The sequence below is a fragment of the Protopterus annectens genome, chromosome 2.part1, assembly GCF_019279795.1.
Source record: "Protopterus annectens isolate FY-2018-M chromosome 2.part1, PAN1.0, whole genome shotgun sequence".
Classification (NCBI taxonomy): Eukaryota; Metazoa; Chordata; order Ceratodontiformes; family Protopteridae; genus Protopterus; species Protopterus annectens.
Genome location: NC_056729.1, coordinates 360,243,097 through 360,261,673, shown reverse-complemented (window position 1 = coordinate 360,261,673; position 18,577 = coordinate 360,243,097). Strand labels below are relative to the sequence as shown.

The following is an 18,577-nucleotide window of genomic DNA, read 5'->3' as shown; positions in this document are numbered from 1 at the left end:
GAAAATGAGGAAATGTCTGTTGCGGAGATCGTGGCACAGTGGGGATAAGGAAATATTACTTTTCCCCACTATAGTGCGATCTTGGAATGAGAATATAAAAGTAGGGGGGGTGCCCCCCTGCATAAACATGATTACTGTTTGTTTTTTTTAATGTTGTTAGGTGTTTTTTCTACTGGAGTTTCGCAAAAGTGCTTTTTCAGTGAAAAAGCACTTTCACGAAACTGTGCTAGGCCGCTTCCAATTTATGGAAACGTGTCGTCGAACATTAGTCCTAGATCCCCAGAAACACATCCCCATGAAGCATCCATTCGTGGGATTGTGACATGGACCTGCTCAAGGTGTCTGCCTGAATGTTCTGATCTGAAGGGATATAAACTGCCTGCAGGGAGAGACTGTGTTGGGCTGCCAGGTCCCAGGCCTGGAGAGCAAGTCTGCAAAGCAAATAGGATTTTGTTTCCACCCTGTATGTTCACATACTATAGAACTGTAGTGCTGTCTTTGAACAATTGCAGGGGTCTTTGTTTTAGGGCATGAAGGAAGGCTGTCAGAGCAAATAGAATTGTTCTCATTTCCCTGATGTTGATGTGTTCCCACCTAAAGGTGAAAGACCAGGTACCCTGCACTTTCAGGCTGCCCAAAGTAGCCCCCCAGCCGAGATCTGAGGCATCTGTGCACATCTCCTGGACTGAGATAAGGGGTTGAAGTGGCAGTTCTGGGTTGAGCATAACCTGGTTTAACCACCACAGAATCTCCTTCCTGAGGCAAGGAAGGAAGGGGATGGGGAAGTCCAAGGGGTATGACTGTTGGGTGCATATGGACTTCAGGTACCATTGCAATTTTCTCATGTGGAGTCTTGTCAGAGGTAGCATGGGTACTGTGGAAGCCATGTGACCCAGTAGTCTGAGATACTGTCTGGCTGTCAAAGCAGTGGCTTTGAGGACGGAAGCCAGATATTGACTCAGGGTTTCCACTTTTTGGGTCAGAAGGAATGCCCTCATGACATCTGTCCTTATAGTGCACCCTAGGAAAACTTGGTCATGGGAAGGACTCAGGTTGGACTTGGGGAAGCTTATGCTGAATCCCAGAGCCTGCAGGAGTGAGATGACTTTGTGGAACTGGTTCTGCAGGGATCTGGAGCATTCTGCCTGAATCAGGAGATCGTACAGGTATGGAAAAATCTGAATCCCTTGGACCCTGCAATAAGCAACCAATGCAGCCAGATTGGTGAAGATCCTTGGAGCAGTAGAGAGTCTAAAGGGCAAGGCATAGAACTGAAAATCTGAGGAACCAACAGCAAAATGCAAAACTTTCCTGTAGATGGGTCTTATAGGGATGTGAAGGTAGGCGTTCTTTATGTCCAAGGTGGCTAAAAATCCTTATGGTATCAGTAAAGGAAAAAGGATCTGAAGAGTAAGCGTATGAAAGATGGGCACCTGTAAGAAAAGGCTGAGGTGAGAGAGATCCAGGATAGGTCTCCAGGGTCCATCCTTTCTTGGGACTAGGAAGAGTCTTGAATAGAACCCCTTCCCTTTTTCCACCAGAGGAACCGGTTGTATGGTTCCTTGTGAAAGGAGGGTGTCTGTGACTGGCTGGAAAAGGGGGGAGTTGGTCTTTGGATGGTTGGGGATCCCTCTGGGAGAAGGGGGAATGACCCTGGACATAAAATAACTTTTCTATGATGGAAAGGACCCACCTGTCTGAGGCAAAGTTTTGCAAAAGTGGAGACAGTGAGAGAGCCTTAGAGACAGGGGAATGGCGTCGGGGGGGGGGGCACTGAATGCAGGTAGTCACAGGGTACATTTCCTGTCCTGAAGAGGAGCAGGCTTAGAAGGGGTCTGCCTCTAGCATGGGTAGCTTGTGCAGAGTGCTTCCTAATGAACTGAGCCTTTGAGGGATGGCTCCTGTGAAATTTGGGTACAGGGGAGAGGTGTTTAAGGTCTTGTAGTTCCTACCCTTTCTGCTGAAGGGCCTTAAATAGCTCAGCTGCTTTAGATTCGAAAATGGAAGAGTTATCGATGGGTGCATCCAGTAATTTGGCCCCAATACCCTCGAGTAAGGGTTGTAGCCTTAAGCATGAGTATCTTCTTAGGACTGAAGCTGAGGCAGCTGATCTGGCAGAGGCTCCTGCAGCATCATAGCTGCAGTGGATAGAATGTCTAGTAACTTGGGAAGACAGGGAAATGAGACTGATGAGACTGGAAACTTGAGCCTTGGAAGGCGAGTCAGGAAGGTCAGCTAACAGCTTGGTGACCTGGGTCGAAAGAGCCAAGGCATATTAGGACATATGCGTCTGGTAATTTACTGCCATGAAGGCCAGGGTAGAAGAAGTGTATAACTTCTTACCAAGGCACTCATGGCCTTACTGTCCTTGTCAGAGGGAAGGACTGAGGTAGATGGAAGTAGTTTGGATGGCTTGTCTGCAGAAATTGAGACACATTGGCAGGGTCAGCTACAGGGCATTTGACCAAAAATGTTGCCCCTTCAGGGACGTTGTAGAACCGGTTAGGCCTCCTGGGGGCAAGTGGTTGAGAATCAGGGTTAACTCATGCAGCACTGAAAGCATCCATGAAAGCCGGTAACACTGGAGGAATTGCAGAAGGAGCATGGGTTTCCATCTGCAGAAGCTCATAGTTCCTTTTTTGGACCTCTGACATTTCAGATGAATCCCACTTAAAATGTTCTCTTATTTTTAGAGATAGTCTCTCCAAAGGTGAGGTTCTCTCCTGGGGAGTCAGCTTCAGCAGATTCATCCTCTGGATAAGCATATCCAAGAGGGGAAGGCATCTGGGAGAAATAGGACTCTGGGGAATCCTCAGCTTCAGATTGGGAAATTTCCTCATCCTGAGGCCTGGGACTGACAGGAGGAAGACCAGTCTGTGGGGAACCAGGCATGGTAGGCTTTAGGGCCATAAAGGCATTAAATAATCTCTGTGAAAAAGCCTGCCAATTGGGTTAACCTTCAATAGGAGGAGAGATGCTTTGTTTTGTTTCTTTTTGAGTGAAGGCCTAGAAGGCATAGGCACTAAAGAAGGCTTAGTGTCTGAGAAAGTCCTAGATTCTGTTTGCTGGGAAGCAGTGGAAAGGCCTGTCTGGGCAGCCGTAAGAACCTGACATTCCCCCCTGTTGTCACCAGGCAATGTCTGCAAGCCCTCCCCAGACGTAACTTCTTGCCCTAGGTTCTACAACCTCCCGAGGGGTACCCACTATACCCATTTTGGCAGACTCCAAACGTTCCTCCAGGTGAATGTCGGCCACAGAAGGGACGTCTGATAGAACAGGGGCAGCAGTAGTAACTTCAGGCCTGGAAACCTTGGCCTTCTTTTCGGGTGGTTCTATGGGCTGACCGGACGGCCTTCCATCCCTAACGCTAATCATTTAAGACTCTGATTTCCTAAGTCAATATTAAAGACATGCAGAGGACTGCGTAGTGTCTTGGGTAAGAAGGCCTGACATATCGTGCGAGTAATACTACAAAAATGAAGCCCGCTGAACTGCTTCAAATTCCCAATTTTATTAAGTCACAAACACAGCCAAGGTTAAGCGTTTTTGTTCCTGATGGTGGAACTTCCTCAGAACAATGAAAATTACAAATCAACAACTTAAATAATCAAAAACAACATATAAGCACCAAAGTAAAAATCACATGATAAACAAGATAATCACATGATAAACAAGAAAAATAACAATACTAAAACTAATTAACATAGTTCCTTAATTTTAAAACAGGTTTAATGGAACACCCATCTTTTAAGCTAGGTGGGGACAAGGCATCTAAATGGATTTGCCACTTTAATTCCTGTTGATTAAGATGTTAGTCAGTAACTTTTCCTTGCACATCCTTTTTGACCTGATGAATGGCTATAAAACCAAAAATATGTGTAGGGTTAGCCATAAAATGCCTATACAAGGCACTGGTGTTTTTTCTCTTTTTTATAGCTAAGTTGCGTTCATATATATGGTTTCTAAGCCTACGAGACGTTTTCCCTATAGGTTTGTCTTTTTGGGACTGTACAGATTGTTCAAGTAAGATGATCGTGCGTAAGCCCTAGACAGGAAAGACAGAGTTCATGGGCATCCTTATGGGAAATCTGACAACTGCACCTGCACTCTTCCTTCCTGGATGACATGTAACCTAAACAGACATGCAATGACAAAAGGAATCAAAAACAGCCCCAACAGGGTACTTATCTTTTAGAATTTGAAGATCTGACAGCAAAGACGGCAGGAAACGCTGACGTTCGACTGGAGGCAGAGAAGTTCTGAGGAAAGGTATGTGCAGATGTCACTTTTATGGACCACGTTCCCTGGGCCAATGTCAGACGTCCTACATACCTAGCAATGACTACAAGCTTTTGTATACTGGCCGGATGTACAGGTAGCAAGCAGAGGATAACCCAAGAGTCTGGAATACTGCAACATAACAATAGAAGGGCATCTACTACCACTAATGGCAGGGGGTAGAAAGTACTGCTGAAGGATATACTGCTGGCATCCATACGCCATGTTAAATGATGTTTGCCTGCCTAAGAAATGCATATTTGATTCTCTGGATGATGTCTGTTCAGAGGCCATTGAACTCAATGGCTGCACAAAGAATTATGACTATGGCTGCTGCCATGACACCAAGCACACTGAGGCAAAAGCAAGCTGTGGTTGTGAAAAACAGAAAAAAAGAATAAACTTCTTTAAAGAACTTGAATTCTGTCTGTGGGGAGCAGTACTCTGCTAACCTTCTGCCCAAACTGTCAACTAAATATGAACAGCTGCTATGTTGTAGCTGGGACTTGCCATATTCTGTTTTATTTCTAGAGAATGGAACAGATTAATCTAACAGTATCTCACTGAGACCAAGTGATTTATAGAGGATAACTTGGTGTTAATCACTAAAATGAAGGAACACTCTGCCTTACCCAAAGATGCATGCACACTGTAATAACAGAAACTCATTTGGTGAATACCCTTGGGGCTGAGGTGACAACTTGGAAGATTCTGGAACTGACAATTCTGTCACAACTTTAAGTGGAGGTAGGAATCCTGGAAGTCTAAAGACCACATCTAGCCCCCCACCCGACCTCCAATCTGTTAAGACAGGGAAAGATTCATTGAGGAAGTGTCGTCAAATATGGGCCAATATGGTGTTTTGGGTGGCTGTCCAAGGCCCATAGCTCTAACAGGACTCCATGATTAACATTAGAGAAAGACGTTTCAACTGCTTTCATTTTGTAGTGCTGGCAACTATTTTTTTATTCATTGTACTTATTTAATAAATCCATAAAAACTGAATGGAGGACAAAAAATGTATAAACATACATGTATAAAAACTACCATTTAAAATACAGCACTATGAATACACAGACAAACCTAACCATATGACAATATCAATACTTTTAATGGAATGAAGACAAAAGCAGTACAACGTGTCTGACACAAAAACAGAGATACAGGCAGGAACAGCTACACTACTACTTTTTAAAAAGCTCTATGTTAGCAACATTGCATTCTGGGTATGCACATAAGTACCCATCATATTAAGTGTTCCACTCACCATATCAAGAGTTGGCCTCCATCATACATCTTTGACAAAGGCAGACTCTTGAAATAGACAATGGGAACCTGTGTTTGATAAGTAATGATCTACATAGTCAGAACACAGTTCTTTTAACATAAATCAGATAACTGAATTATCCATTTTGAAATAATGGTACTACAGAGCACTCTAGCATTTGTTTTAAGCTTGTTTTCAATTTTTTGAGGGTAGTTGGGTGTAAAAGTCTTTTTCATAAAGTACTTCAGCTGCAGATTTTTTCAGCAGGATTTTGTAGACCATTTAGCTGGTTATTAATTCATTTTTCAGTAAACAAATGCTGTGTTCCTTCATCCTTCTCCTGTGCTTGCTGATGACCCTGGGTGGCTACCTGAAATAACCATATTATGATCTGCTACTGTCATGTCAGAAATAATAAAAAAATACAGTGCTGTTATTATGGTCATTGTGTGATAAAAAAAAACAAAAAACTAAATAAATCTATTTGTGAGTCCTCTAATAATAAAAATAATGAAACTAACATGCCAAGTATCTCACGATGCCTCTTGCAACAAGGGTAGAGACCTGGGATATATAAAGTTCAGAGCCAAGAAAACCTTGATGCAGTATCAACATCTCATTTATAGTCCTTAAATGCAGTTTGAACCTTACAAGGGTAGACTATTAAAACAGATTCTAAAATAGTGTTGCAAGGGTACATGGCCTCTACCATCCCTATCTTCATACTCTGAACAGTAAAACCCAAGCCCCCCCCCCCCAAGATGACATCACTGGGAGCTCTGGATCCATGCAAATTAATACCTCATAATATCAAGGTATTAAACTGAATGGAGGCTTACTGCACACAGTTAAAATAATGTAAATCAGAAACATTCTATGCTAAACAGTATTAACTTGTCTGGACATAGTGCTGAAGTTGCAAGAGAACTCAGTGAGGCTGCCGAGTCCAGCTGAAGTTCTCAGGCAGATCAGCTCCATCAGTTTGACGGAACAGGTATTGAAGGGCAGGGAGCCTGCAGTTTTGCCCTTTAAGTGGAACTACATGGCCCTGATGCTGTGCAGCTCCGCAAGTCATCTGTAGAGAGTACTAATGAATGCAGGCATGATGTCCAACATGGCAGTCAAGCCTGCATTCACAATCTCCAGAAAGAGACATGGATGTAGTGTAAGTATCCCACCAGAGAACGCAAACTTTTTTTATAACGCGCCAACCCATGAGAAGTTTGGGGAAGAGCTCGCACCGCTCACTACCATGCATACAAGCTCTCAGACAGGCTCCATTCACTCCCAACACCCTGCAGTACAGCTCCATCTGCATCTGCAACTAGGTACTGCAGGCAGTCCAGCTTCCCACCTGGTATTGTCTGCAGAGCCTTTTTCTAAATACAGGTGGAGCTTCCACCTTGAAAAGAAGCTTTTTCATTTCAGTGGGCTTTGCCACTGATTCAGCAACATACATTGGCGAGGTGATGAATTAGTTCCATGTGGCAAGCTTGATTCCCCTTTTGGGATCAGTCCTAAGTAGCATAAGCTGAAGGATGATTGGAGGAGCCCCATCTTTTGAAATCAGGGACTGAGTAACACACTCACTTGGGCATGCTGTCTTACACTAAAGGCTTTTGGAATCTGTCTCACTGTCCTCTTTAGAATTTTGCACAATGCCTAGGGAGCATCTGCATTTGTGAAAAATAACCAAACGAATATGAAAAAGTAAAGCGCGTTTCTAGAACTCAAAATTATTTACATCCAGACAAGCTCAAGACCCACATCAATGTTCTACTGAAGGGTGATTGCCAGATGGAAGAATTAAACATTTTTCCAAAGCATGCCAACTGTTAGTCTTTGGATTACTTTCAATGACTTTAAATGATCTAAGACAAGTGTCTTTATTATATTTATATCACCACATTTTAATGTTTTGATTCATTTCTTTGCAAACCCTTTACTACAAGTACTTAAACACAAATATCTAAATCATTTAAATGTTAATGTCTAGAAAAGTTGAATGCTGACTAGCAGTGTAAAAGGTAACTCCTCCTCTTCAGGTATTTCCTCTTCAGGTATTTATGACTAAAATCAATGCCCCAAAAATAAACATGTCTGGTGTGTGTAAAAAAATAATCACCTACAGGTAACCTGTCACTAAAGAAAGAATTCTAGCACCTTTACAGCTATCCTTGAGTCTAGAAAAATGTTGTAGAAAACTGTATGCAAGAGACGCATTAGGAAGGAATGATCAGAAAACATATAACCTGCATGTTATTGGGGGAAAGAGGGTGACAACTTCAATACTACTATATTTAGCATTAGGACTAACATTGCCCTAGTCTTTGACACTGGTTATTTTGTTCGTTTTTAAACAGGCATCTTTATTAAATTATTACTTATTACATCAGCAATCATACATTTATATAAGATGGATATATTTTCAGTTGGAAACGTCACTTATACTCTATCCAGTCACTGTCAAACATTACAAAGCTCAGTAAATTATTGCCTTCCCTTAAACCTCATTACTCCTACAAATATTACTCTGCATGTATTGCTCCCACAAGTCACATTTTTCTATGTAATTCACTCCCATCCCTTTCTAAAGATCCCACTTCCAGTTGTTTTAACTCTGTTACTATATTCAACTACTACTAGTACAGTTGGTTTATTCCTTGATTTCCATTTTCTAGTAATTGCTTTTTTGGCAACCACCAGAATTAAATTCAGCAAGGCCTTACCATGTCTACGCAATTCCAATTCTGTATCACTACTCAAGAAATAATTTCCTTAATTACACCAATTTGCTCACCCAGCATTTCAGCTAGAGTAGTCTGCAGGGAATTTTTTAAAGTCTGTCACCTCATTACACTGCCAAAAACATGTTCACAGTTGCCTCCCCCCCCCATCATCACATCTTCAACATTTGCAATCTACTGGAGGAAAAATTCATAGGACTCTGCTTAACGGTATAAAAATATCTATGCAATGATCCTATATCTTATAGACTTTCTTTTTGAGTACTTAGGAGTCCTACATAGATCCCATATCGTTTCTTTGTGAATTGCATATCCAATCTGTCTACCCAATCCTTTCTAACCTCCTCTGACTATTTCAACAGCTATCATGCAATATTTTATATACCCTACTAATCAACCCTTTTTAACACCATTTTGTGTTCTAGATTCTTCTAAAAACTCTGACTGTTCTGGACTTTGCTTAGGATCTCTCCCAACTCTTTCTCTGCCTATACTCTGATATCAATCCTCAATAGGGAAGGCAATCTCTAGCCTTCATAAATATCTTTAAAAATCTACCCTCTTTTTTACTTTTTCCTTCTAGCCCCCAATACATCCTCACTGCTTCAAATCAAATTCCAGTCCCCACCTATAAGTAATCTTCCCTGCTGAAGGCTGATTATTTCTCTCAGAATTTTCTTAAGCACCACTGTAGCAGTTTTAGTATGAATATAAACACATGCTAGCGTAATCCTCCTCTTCCTTGCCAGTATCCCCTTGGTACTACAAACCTACCATTATCTTTTCCCCCTCTTATCGTTACAGGAACTCTTCTTGAAATTAATAAAAGTACCCCCCCTTTTTCTTTGTCCCATACTTTCCCCCCGAATAGCCATCTTGAAATCCTTTCTTTATCAGAGTCACATGCTCAGTTTTTCCATATGCGTCTCCTGTAGCATAGCTATTTCCACACTGAATTTTTTTAGTATAGGTCACTAAACTATTTTTTGCATTTATCTGTAAGACCATTCATATTTAAAGATAATCTGGAGAGTGTCATTAAGATAAAAAGTCATTATTCTCACAGGTTATGTATAACAACTTTTATTAAAATAAGTCTAGTTTCAGCTTTTGCGTTACATGCATACATTAATGTTTGGCAGATTGATCTTTTATACAGTTGTTTCTATTCACATCCACATGAACGTATGTCCCATCTTACAAAACTTTTTGTTTTAATGAAAACTCTCAAAAAAAAAAAAACTATTAACTTATTACCAACACAGAAAACTAAAACTATGTATATTTTCAAATAATGAAGTTTAACCCTCATGTCCCAGATGGACAGCCACACTCACAGCCTTGAATTAACCTACAATGAGGTTATCCATGATACAGCCTCTGGTTGCACTTCCACTAATTTCTGTTGCTGTCTTACCTTTATTCCTCTCCCAAATGTAGAAAACAACTTGAATGCTTTCAGAAAACATTATCTCCTAGCCACTGAAAGAAAGATGTATTCTGTTTTATTGCCCCTCATCATATTGTGTCTATAGCAACAGTGGAAAAAGACACACCATTCCATTCCACTAATATATTGTACTGTGAACATTTACATACTAGAGGAAGACTTTTCATTATATTTACTTGACATCTGTTTACCGGGGTGGTCTGACTCAGTCCAAAGAACCAGTTTTCAGCAGAGGCCCAGGGAGAAAAGCTCTGCATACAGTACGATACAAATACAATACAAATACATTATAGTCCAAAAACAGTACAAGTGACATGAGGAATACTATACAAACATAAGTTGATACAACGTAAACTAGGTTACAAGATTGTACACATTTGGACAATTCTATAGTTACATCATTATAGACAATTTTAGTCATTCTAACAATACATACATAACCTATGAGTAGATAAAGTGTACAATAGTAGTATGTAGGTAGTACAATGTATGACATCGGCTGTTATAGAACATGAAAAATAAAATGTTGGTTTCAGCTAGGAAAATAATATCACAAGAGTTAGTGATGCAGAAAGATTGTGAGAGAGTTAAGAACAGAGGCATTACAGACTGAGCAGCAGCTTATGGATATGGTATAGAAATAGAGAAGGAGTTAGGGGAGACTTAGAATCTTGTAGACTGTGAAGGAGTGAGATGAGACAGAAGAAGAAGAAAATGATGCTAGCGTGGAAAAAGAGGAAGAGCTGAGCATTTGGCTGGATTTATACAGGAGCATACCCATGTATTTATGAGATGGTATTTTTTTTTTTTTTTTTTTAGAGAGGCTTTAAAGCGGGTTAGGCCAGGCATAAACCTGGTAGCAAGAGGTAGTGAATTCTATAGTTATAGTCAGTGGTGTTCTACTTATTTGCTTCTCCTTAAAATGTGTTATTAAATCCAGACAAGGGCCTTAATCCAGTCACCTCCCTATGAAAAGTAAGAAAAAGCATATCAATTTTTTTTTAATCATGCTCTTTTGTCCAGGCTTTCTTCTAACATTGTAGATGTTAGAATTCTCCATAATTATTAGTTCTCATCACTTGTTGAAACTGGTACAATAATGCTGACTAATATCTCTCTTTATAACTCTGATCAAATTCATCTGGCAACCAACTAAACTCCTGCTTTTATGTACATATTCTTTATATATTGCTGTAATCACTGTGTGTGGCACTGTATCTACTTTACAACCAATTAATTTTTAATATTTTCCATATTTATGTTCTTGTTGGAGCTTTTCTCCCCTTCCCGAGCCTCCATTGAAAATAGGCTCTTTTAGGCCCAGTGGAATTTCCCAGTAAACAAATGCAATAAATAAACTATATAAATTGTGCTTACATTTTTTAACAATTAATAAGTACGAAAGAAAGAAAGGACAGAAATTCTTCTAATGCCAAGTTGAAGTTACTACTATTAAATGCTAGGAGTCTTAACAAGAAATTGCACTCCCTGGAAACTGTCCAAGCCCTGGCAAATGCTTACATCTGTGCAATTACAGAGACATTACATCTGTGCAATTACAGAGACATTATATCTGTGCAATTACAGAGACATGGTTCAAGGCTGCGGGAAGCACCACAGCAGTGCGAGGGTACAATGCCTCACACACATTCAGACCACCCTCTGAAAAAGGAAAAATAGAAACACCTCTGGACTGGTCAAGCAGGTTGACTGAATTGAGCTACTCCATGCCCAGCTGACCACAGGCAAATCCCCCAACATATCATCACTAGCTATAGGCCTTCAACTATGAACCATGAAAACCACAATGCATACTTTAAGTTACTAGAATCAGTTTCCATTCAGCCCAACATACTACTTGTGCTATTTTACCTTTCTCTCCATAAACTGTGAAATACATATGGCCACTAACATACAGGCTCAGAGATTCCTGGACTTTGTCAATGCAAATGTTCTGGAACAGCTGGTCTACACTTCTACCAGGGACTCAAATATCCCTGACATACTCACAAGCATGGGAGAGCGTTGCACCTTCCCCAGCATAATGTCCTCATTGGAAAGATTGGATCATAAATTGGTCTCCTTTGATATAAATGTAAAGGCAAACCCCCCATCAAACCCTACAACCCTAAAGAATTTTCCAAGGCAAATTACCTTCTATTAAGTGATAGCACAGGTAATTTTAAAGCTCCCCTAACCTCAAAAACATGGAGGCCTATGCAGAAGTATACATGAATGCCCTGTACAACCATTTAAACAAATGCACAAAAACAACAGTACCCAACCAAACTAAACCCAGGTCTAGCAGGGAAAACAAGCCACCCTGTTGGACCTCTGGCATAAACAGACTATACAGCAAAAGGAAGAAATTCCTGTCTAGAAGCAAGTGGGAGGGTGGACAACAGAAAGAAAAAAAATCCCTCATTAGTCTCAACAGGTAAATCAGGCAAATATACAAATCTGCAAAAGTTAAATACGAGACTAAAATGGCCTCTCAAGCAAAGGATAACCTCACAGCATTTTTAAATTATGTCCAGAATCTTAAGGGAAACCCTCCACAATGTGCCGAGCTGCTTGCAGATGGTACTATCTATACTCAGCCAAAAGAAATAAACCTGCTGGCTGATGAAATTTGACCTGACTATCTCCTCATACCTCCAGTCACTCCCCACAAAACATCCTCCCATTCTTTTACCTGTTATCACAAAAGAACAGGTAATCACTATGCTCTCTAAAGCAAATACAGAATCAATAGGGCCTGACGGAATCTTAGGGTGCCTATTAAATAGCTTGAAATATGACCTAGAAGACCCACTCAGAACTCTATTTAACCACAGTTTCCAGATAGGGTTTGTCCCAGTAGATTGTTGGACACCAAGCCATCCCTCTGCACAAGTGAGGCCCATCAAATGACGCAGGAAATTACGATCCAAAAGTCTAAATAGCCTAATATGCAAGGCTATGCAAAAAATAATCATGGACTTGATTAACAACAACAACAACAGAAATCTCCAGACTCTAGACCCAACACAGTTTGGCTTCATCAAGGACAGGTCCCTACCTGCTCAATCTGGTGGATTTTTCTGAGAAGGTTACTAAGGCCATGGATGAGGGTACAAAAGTGTATACCGCCTACCTTGACCTGGCCAAGGAATCTGACAGACTATCCCATTCGGATATTATAAATAAACTCACACAAATGGACATAAACCTCTACATCACCAGATGGATAGCCAAATGTCTCATGGAGAGGGCACATTTTAGAGTGGGGAATCCATATCCAGCTAGACGCCAGTCACCAGTGGAGTATCACAGGGCTCAGTGCTGGGCCCTCCTGTTTGGGATACACTTCTCAGATGTCAAGGCAAATGTAAATGGCCTTTGCCTGACCAAGTCTGCTAATGACTGCAAGTTGGGGGTAATTACTGACTCCCCAAATTATGTTGATACCCTACAGAAAGGTCTGATGCAGGTTAATGATTGGTGTTAGCATCATGGCCTCACACTAAATGTGAAGACGTGCATAACACCCTGTGGGAAATCAAATACTCCTACAAATCACAACATTGATATCACCTCTCCCTTACAGTGGACCCACTGGAGACAGATCTGGGTACTCAGACAGATAGTAACCTGAACTTAGACCACAATGCATCTGTGGTAGTGAGGGAATTCTTCAATGTGGCTCACCTTATAAGTAAGGATATGGTATTCAGATCTAAGGATGTTATAGTACCACTGTACTCAACTCTCACCAGACCAATAATTGAGGACAATGTATCCTCTGGCATGGACCTCTCCAAGTACCTGCAACAGCTAGACCATCCTCAGAGGTTTCCCAACAATAAAATACAGGGTATAACCAATTTGTCATATGAAGACTAATTAAAAGTCACTGTGTTCAGTTTCCTACCAATTACTGAGGGGTGGTCTGTGCCTGGCCTACAAAACAGCGTTTAACCCAACCCTGATGGAAATGTTGCATATTCACAAAACTAACTACATGAAGGTTACCCACTCCAAGGATCTAAACCTGACCTTTGACATGAATAGATCAACCTGGAGAGACAAGACTGCCCTTCCAATGGAATAGGTTTTATATTCATGTGAAGCAGAGCCCTTCCCTGACCATCAACAAGTACAATCTGGACCAATGTATGGGAAATTGCAAATTCATTCCTGGGGTAACCCCATGTCCTTTATGGACACAGACAGTCTATAAAATTAGTCAAAACCCCTGCATGCTAAACTTTATCTTTCCCCTAAAGATAGAAAATGGGGTAAAATCTGGATAAAAAATGGCTCTAGCCTAGTAATCACCTATAATCCTATGGAAAAAAAAGCGGTACCTCATTACTTTAGTATCCTCTATTACATATAAACGTAAATAAAAAACGTTACTTTATAGCAAGCAGTATACATCACGTAATACAAAAATCCTGTTATGAGCTATTTTGTTTTACTTACAGTTAATGCTTTCCTCCTTCTCCTCTCCTAAATGTTCTTCCAAACATTAATGATAGGAAGTACGGCTTATGCATTGGAGTCCCCTACAAGTTTAACAAAGTCAAAAACAGTCCAATATTTCCAGATTTTTTTGCTCAGTCATACTTCACAAATGCAATTAAAGCTTTGTTAATCATCAGCAATTCATCAATGTCTGAGTTGCTGGTTTTCTACCCATTGATCCCTATATCTCCCAGATTCAGTCACTGGTTAATTTCCAGCACATTCCTGGCTCTTTTAGTCAACTCTTGTACTTTTTTTTGTCTCTCGAGTATTTTCCTTTGGAACATTGGAAAGGTTTCACATGCATAGTCTCTCTATGGCCTTTATCATCAGAAGAAGCAAAATCATCTTCTGTTTTATAGCTCACTTTGTTGGACAAACTTTTGTATTTCCTCCTTAGCATGTTCTGCATCAAAAAATGATTTTGATCCTCCAGGAAAAAAAATATTCAGAAAATAGATGGATACAGCAGTTTAAAACTTATACCTGCTTCTTGATATCCCTGACTGCTGGAATAAAGTTGCTCCTCTTCTGGCACACAGATCTGCTCCTCACCAGGCTGGATAAGGAGAAAGTCATGGTAAGTTGTTTGTCAGGTGCCAGAATCCGCCATATCACCAATGCACTCAAGTCTCTCAACAGGTACTGTTATGACTCTGCCATAGTCCACGTTGGAATGAATGACTTGAGACGTACCTCCTTGGACTATATGGAGTGAGACATGATCGAGCTCGCTGAATGTGTCCCAGACAGGTATGTTCCTAGCCTTAAGCAACATTTTATCGTCACCCAGAATGATGCCTCAATACAAACAGAAAATGACTAACAATTGGCTTAGTTTTGGCATCATTCCAAGGGGATCCAGTACCTGACAGACTGGAATGACATGAATGACAAACCATGATGCTTTGCCAGAATTGGCCTGCATCTGTCTCCCTTGGGCTTCAGGCTCCTGGCAAAGGCTCTTGCTTCCCCCATAGTGCCTTTTTTATGCAATGCCATGAGGTCATAACTACCAAAATGAACATTTCATCAAAACATAAATTAAAGGTCATGCTGCTAAATGCTAGGAGTTTAAACATGAAACTGCACTCATTGCAAGCACTCTTAACCCTGGAAGAAGCTGACATTTCTGCAGTCACAGAAACCTGGTTCAAAGCTCTGGAGAGCACACCAGCCAAACAAGATTACTCATCCTATCATTCATTCAGACCCCAAACAGTGGGCAAAACAAAAGGAGGTGGAGTTGCAATATACATAAAAGACATACACACCTCTAGGGTGGTCAAACAGTATGATGCATAGGAAACACTCCAGGTGCAGTTAACAGTTGACGAGACCCCTATTTAAATCATAGCTAGCTATAGGCCTCCAACTTTGATTCAAGATACTCACTCCACCTACCTGGACCTCTTCGAATCTATCAAGATTCAACCATTTACCCTGATCTTGGGCAACTAACTATCCAACCATAGATTGGAAGAAATACTCATGCCAAAACACAAATGCCCAGAGATTCCATGATTTTGTCGATTCGCATGCCTTGTACCAGTTGGTTGACACCCCCACAAGAGGTGAAAATATCTTGGACTTGGTGTTAACCAACATGAGTAATCCCTACAGTGTCATCATCCCTGGTAAGATAGGACCACAAAGCAGTCACGTTTGAAGTCACCATCTCCCCCCCTACCCCACCCCAGCTAGGTTCAAACAAACAAAAAAAAAAACTTCTCCAAAGCTGATTACAACCTCCTGAGGGATGGTATAAACAGCTTCCCAGCCCCCTCCTCCTCCACAGGAACTGGCACATATGTCCAAACCTACACCAAAGTACTATATGAGCATTTATACAGCTGCAAGGAATCAGGAATACCAGACAGGTTGAAATCATCCTCTTAAGGAAGAGTAAACCTGTCTGATCGATATCTACAAAAAATAAACTATATAATAAATGGAAAAAAATTGCTGTCCAGGAACAAGAAGGAGAAGGTGTCTAATTGGAAGCAATCTCTCCTTAGCCCGAACAAGCAAATAAAAGCACTAGCAAAATCCTCCAAAGCAAATTTAGAGTCCAAACTGCCCACATCTACTAGACAGTCATAAGGTCTTCTTCACATATGTCCGCAATCTCAAGGGAAGTGCCCAGATCTGCTCAGAACCTGGTGGTCAAGGACACCACATACACAAACGCTGTAGATATAGCCAACCTGTTAGCAGACAGGTTCAGTGAAAACTTCACTCCTCCATCCCCCCAATCAGTAAAGCAGGACATCCCCAGTACCTGCCCCCACCCCTGATCTCTAGGGAGCAAGTCATCACTGCCCTCTCAAAGGCAAAAAATACAGCCTCCATGGGACCAGATAACATCCCAGGCTGCATCCTACATGAACTCAGGAACTTGCAGCACCATTAGGCACCCTATTCAACCAAAGCCTGAGTACTGGCTTCATCCCAGCCGAGTGGAAGACAGCCACTGTCACCCCTTTGCACAAAGGTGGAGCATCCACCGATCCAGGAAATTAATGACCCATCAGCCTAACTAGCCTGATCTGCAAGGCCATGGAGCAGATTTTCAAGGACTTCCTTAACAAGGACATAGGCAACCTCCAGACACTTGATCCGCACACAGTTTGGTTTTGTCAAGGGGAGGTCATGCCTGTTAAATTTGGTTGACTTCTTTGAGACAGTCACCAAGGCCATAGATGATGGGAAGTATTGTGCACACCTCCTACTTTGACCTGACCAAAGCCTTCAATACCCGCTCAGGTATAATAGATAAACATGCTCAACTAGGCATCAATCCATGTTACCAAATGGGTAGCAAACTGGCTCACTGACAGAACCCACCTAGTCAAAATAGGGGAAGCTACCTCAAGTAGTAGACTCATAACAAGCAGTGTACCCCAGGGATTGGTCGTGGGGCCTCTGCTGTTTGGGAAATACTTCTTGGAGGTGCAGGAAAAAATCTAGTGGGCTGTGGCTGACCAAGTTTGCAGATGACTGTAAGCTGGGTGCTGTCATCAATCCCCCTAGTGTTGTGTACATCCTCCAAGAGTGTCTCACCCAAACAAACGAGTGGTGCCAGAAACATGACCTCAAACTGAATGCCAAAAATGCATCACCCCTTTTGGGGAGAGCGACATCCTCACAAATTATCACATTGAAAATAAGGTCCTAAGCAAGCAAGCAATGTCGTGAGGGGCTTGGGCACCCAGGTTGACAGCAAACTGACTTGAGCACCATACTGCCTCTGTTGTACGGAAAGCTTTCTACATGGCCCACCTTATTAGTAAGGGTACCTCATCCAGGGAGAAGATGGTCATAACATCCCTGTATTCTTCCCTTACAAGACCCATTAGAGTACAATGCCCCTTTCGGCATGTACCTCACAAAGCACATGCAGCAGCTGGAGAGACAGAGGTTCCTCACCCGGAGGATCCAGGGCCTCAAACATCTATCCTACACAGATTGGCTAAAAGCCCTATCCCTCTACTCAGCCTCCTACAGACTCCTCAGAGATGACCTCTGTGGCATACAAAGCAATCCCAGACCTCACCCTGATTGGACTGCTGCATCTCCTCAGTGAAGTTCTACTCGAGTAACCTGCAAGCATGACCTCAACCTGGTCTTTGATATCAACAGGACTTGGTGGGACAGATGTGTCCCAGAGACTCTCCCTTTTGTGAAATAGACTCTCTCTCCGCATAAAGCAGAGTACCTCATTAAACCTATTTAAGCGCAACCTGGATAATTGGATGGGGAACAGAACATACACCCCTAGGATTCCACCTGTGTCCCTGCTGGACAGTGGCATAGGGTGCAGACCTGTTGGAACATGGGCCAATTCTTGGCTAGGCTTGTAAGGGCCTTAGGGCCAACAGCATAGTAACTTCCTATGATGTACAGAGATTAATCATTTGCTACAAACACTTGACTGTCTCCAACTTTTTGTACTTTGCCATTCTGCCACAGTTTTGTCAGAATCAACTCATTCTGCTGGTAGGATTGCGTCTTTACTATTAATGGTCTTATCTGCTTTCTCATTGCTAGGTTTGGAGCATACACCTGATGTGCTCTCTCAATTAACAACTGCTGTGGAATACCAGTCCAGTTGCTTATTTGTGCTATCATAAAGTTAATACAGTTTATCCTGTCCAGTTTCTCGGGTACAGCAGAAATTCTCAGGTTTTCCCTATGTGCTCTGTCCTCTAATTCTACCAGTTTTTTTAAAACATCTCTTCTTGAGCAGTCTCATACTCAGCCAGCCTTTTCCTCATTTCCACTTCTGATTTTTGCAGTTTTATTATTGAACACAAGCACTTTTTT

At 41.6% G+C, this 18,577-nt stretch overlaps 1 protein-coding gene across 2 annotated transcripts in view; it reads right to left on the bottom strand.

The window, feature by feature from the left end:
* TAPT1 (transmembrane anterior posterior transformation 1) overlaps positions 1–18,577 on the bottom strand; it is a 1,296,801-nt gene that overhangs the window by 633,973 nt on the left and 644,251 nt on the right. The window lies entirely within an intron of this gene.